This window comes from Galeopterus variegatus, unplaced genomic scaffold (genome assembly GCF_000696425.1).
Source record: "Galeopterus variegatus unplaced genomic scaffold, G_variegatus-3.0.2 Scaffold10894, whole genome shotgun sequence".
Lineage (NCBI taxonomy): Eukaryota > Metazoa > Chordata > Mammalia > Dermoptera > Cynocephalidae > Galeopterus > Galeopterus variegatus.
This window is the reverse complement of record NW_007737005.1, coordinates 52,444-56,742: the sequence shown is the minus strand read 5'-3', so window position 1 is coordinate 56,742 and position 4,299 is coordinate 52,444. Positions and strand designations below refer to the sequence as shown.

Genomic DNA, 4,299 nt, shown 5'->3' with positions numbered 1-4,299 from the left:
ATTTTCATAATGTGACCCTCTGCCGTCACTGATGTCACCACTAAAGAAAGCCTTTACCACGTGTTCCCTGGACTTTGGACTTTTTAGCCTCAGAAGCTGTAAGGAATAAATTTTGTTTTCTTTATAAACCACCCAGTTCCAGGTATTTTGTTATAAGCAACAGAAATGCATTAATACACTGCGGCTTTATTAAAAGTCTTGACACCTGATGCAGCGAATGCCCTCTCTTTGTTCTTCAAGAGTGGTTTGGCTCTACTTGGTCTTTGCAATCAAATGTCAATATTCTCACACCCAAAGAGATCTAGTCTTTGGATTCTGACGGACTGAATGTCTTCTGGTCTTCTGTAGATCTCTGTCCATTTATTTAGATCTTCTTTGCTATGTCTCAACAATGTTTAATTGTGGAATATACTATAAAGCAAATGTACCTCACAGGGCCTGGTTTTCCAAAGCCTTGCAGGTTCAAATATTGACCTTGCAAAGGACAGCAAATTTTCCCCAGGCCATTGGATCTCTGTTGCAAGATAAGAATCCTAACACAGCAAGGTTGCTGGCTCAAAGACAGACAGGTTACTGATTGATATGTAAAGTTACTAAAAAGCTGCTGCAGGCAAAAGGAATGTCGGCTAAATCAAGCCTTTGTTAGCGGATCACTTAATTGCCTGACAGAATGTCATCTGACTTGTTTCTATTGAATGTTACCAGCTTCTGTTGGAAAACTTGTTAAACTGTACTTAGCAAAACCCCAGGTATGTCTCTTCCTGTAACTTTTTGGTCTGGAGAATAAACAGAGGAAGAGAACCCCAATTTGTGGTTAACTTCCCAAATGGAAGAAATGTCTCACGCTTGAGGAAGTTCTGGGATATCAACCCCTTTCTGGGGCTTCTCACTGCTCAAAAGAGATGGGCTTTGAGTAATCTTTGGTGGCTCCGTCACCGAGGGGAAAAGGGGTGACAAATCCGTGGGAGGCAAAGCAACATTTAATAATTTCCCCCCCATAGCATCTAAAGGACTTCTGTTACATGTGAAATTGGTGACAGTTAATCTACTACTATTCCATTTTCCATCTGCTTGTCTCTAGTTCCTAAATATAAATGTGTTCTCTGTAATTTCATTTTTGTATGCAGTAATCTTTCCCAAATCTCTTACTAAGTCTAAGAGTTTTTGGGGGGGGGGATTTTTCTAAATTGATAATCATATCGTTTTTCCACGTTCCAAGTTCCATTTTTTATATTTCCAGCTTTTATTTTCCTCCTAACTCGCTGTACTTTACTATGTTGAGTAGAAGTGGTGACAGTCAGCCTCGTGACTTGTTCCCAATCTCAAAGGCAAAGCCTTCAAGGTTTCACTTTTAGTCTGACACTGGCTCAATTTTTCGATACTAACATTTATTCAATTACGGTAAAACCCTTTTATTTATAGTTTGTTAACTGTATGGCCTAAATTGATGTTAAAATTTATCACTTTTTAAAAAAAATTTATGACATTATATTTAATCAAATGCTTTTAATCTCCATTTATTGGGGTAATCACATCTTTCTTTTAATTTGTTCATGTCAAGGTTTGTATTCATTTTCTAATGTTTCTAATGTCGAACCAGCCTTGCATTCCTGTACTATGAGTTTTGTCATGTATTGTCCCCTTGATGAATTGCTGAATTCACTTTGCTAATCTTTAGTTTAAGACACTGACTTACAATCGATAAAAACCAACCAATGTTAGTTCTTCATATTTACCTTGTCAGATTTGGGTATCAAGGATATATTATGTACATAAAATGAGTTGGACAGTGTATCTTCTTTTTCATTATTCTACAAGAATCTATAAACATGAACTAATTTCTTTCCAAAAAATTTTCTACAATTCACCGATACAGCTACTGAGCTTAAATATTATTCTATAAGAATATTATTTGTTCCATTTTTTTAAGCTGAGAGGACTGTTTAACTTGTCTATTTCTTCCTTAGTGAGTTCTGATATAGTTTTCTAGGAACTGATCAATTTGTCCAAACTTTTTAGCTTTACATGCATGAAATAATTACATATTCTCATATAGTATCATTTCAAATACACTCAGAGTGGGTTTTTTGGTATCTATACACACCCACAAACCATTATATGCTTACGCAATACCAGAGTGACATGTGTTGGCATCTATGAATCAAATGTGTGACTTCAGTCCATCTCAATTTGACAGAAAGACTCTCTTATTAAAGGAAAATAAAGTTTTGTTCCCACATTTCTCTATCAACCAGCCAGAGAGGAACTAACAGACATGGATTATTAGGGAAATGGTATGAAATCAGTACTGCTTTCCCTCTCTGTGGCTGCTACTACAGTTACTCATGTTTGAAAATTGTGCTGACGCAGCTTAACCTATTTATTCCTTTCCATTTTTAAGTATAAAAATTAAACTGCAAGGAAAACTCAGACACAGAACATTCTAACTTAAGTTCAAGTGAAAACAAGTTATGCTTTAAAAAGAGCACTCCAAAATCCACAGCTGTCTATCACAGCAGATATTCTCCAATCTCCTGCTCTTTGTTTCTTTTCTGCACACATTGGAACAAAAGAATGGATCTACATTTTGCCACATGTGGGTGCACAGAGAGCTTCTATGTCCACGGGAAAGGTGGGGGGAAGACGGTCCCAGAACACATGAAACTTTGATACCTCAAAGTTCAGTTGTGAGATAATTCCAAGTATAATTTTGTGGCTAAAACTTCCCCTTATCCTAGTAAAATGAAACTCAAAAATCTCGTGATATGGGGAACCCTCATGTGAAGTGGTAAGGGCATACGCAATCTCCCAGAACATCCCCAGGTGACAGACATCTGGTCTACCTCAGCCCTCTGCAGCTGGTAAAGCCATGGGGCTACATACCCAGGAACATCAGTGGGTTCTGAGCTGGTACTGGGAAAATGGAAGCACAACTCATGCTGTACGAGAAAGACCCTTCCCCTTCCCATATGTACCCCACCATCCCACTCCCTTGGCCAACCATAGGTAGAAAAATGGGAGATGCTAGGATGGGAGACTTGGAGTGATGAAGTCTAACGGCACCAAGATCACCTCTAAACAAGGCTAAGCTGGTACCCATGAAGAACTGACCTATGACGTCCAGGCGGAAGGAGACCCTCTGACCCTTGGCCTCGCAGCTGTACTCTCCGGAGTCCGCCTTCCCCGCCTGCTGCACCACCAGCTGCCGTGTGCAGCCTGTGGCCTCCATGCACACCTTTGAGCTTGAGCTCAGCTTCTTCCCGTCCTTGTACCACGTCACCTCTGTCTCGGCCTGGGCCACCTCACAGCTCAGCGTGGCACTGGCCCCTGCCTCTGCCTTCACCTCACTGCATGCAGGCTGCTCCTTGGCAAACATTGCCTTGGGCTCTGGGAACAGAAAGGGACACACAGACTCAAAGTCACATCTAAGTCAGGAAGGCCACACAGGGAAGGAGTCCTGGATGGCTAGACAGGAGGGCGGAAAGTTCTCCAGGCCCTGCACTGGTTATGTGGCCTGCAGGAGCCCCACCACCTCTCAGCACGGTGACCACAATGTGTCCATCCACTGTACCCCTGCTCCGTGGGCTGTTCCAGGTGGGGTGCTATGAAAGGCCCCCGGACACAGGCTCCTCCAGGGACGGACAGGAGTTGTGATGCATGCGCACCTCCATCTCAGTGAGGCTGCAGTGTCTCCCCATGTGACTGTGCAAGGCACGTTGTCCCCACAGTGCCTGAGTGACCCCGAGGCCCCACGCTCCTGCCTGCTCCTAGTGCTGTCAGGGGGGCCTCTGGTGGGAGCGCCTGCACCTCCTGCGGCTTCTAGTGCGTCATCCTGATGACTCACAGGTGGGCACCTTCTCCAGTCTCTCTGGCTGTTAGTTTTGCCCCACTGTGGAGTCACTGTGCAGGTGTTTTCCTGATATTCAGTGACTCTTTTTCATACTCATTTTTAAGAGCTCTCTTTACATGGTAGAGCACTTACCTTCCACACTGTGCCTTGTGTTTTACTCTCTTAAGGTGTCTCTTCTGAAGAATTACAATTTTTAGTTTTAACGTAGTCCAGTATGTAATTTTATGCCATCACAGTTACTGCATTTGTGTTCCTTGTCAGAAATCTTTCCCTACCCTGAGGTCTATCAGCAATCTATGTCAGCATCTAAAAGTGTTACGGTTTTGCCTATTCCCCTTAGGTCTCTCACTTATTTTTGGCCTGAAAAATGAGCAGCTTTTTTTTTTTTTTTGTTTTTTTTAGTTTTTCTTTTTTTTTTTTTTTTTTTTTTGTCTTTTGTCTTTTTCCGT

General features: G+C 42.0%; 1 pseudogene; it reads right to left on the bottom strand.

Moving 5' to 3' along the window:
- Nucleotides 1–3,111: 3,111 nt before the first annotated feature.
- The window catches only part of LOC103610299, a 5,610-nt pseudogene continuing 4,422 nt past the window's right edge, over nt 3,112–4,299 (bottom strand).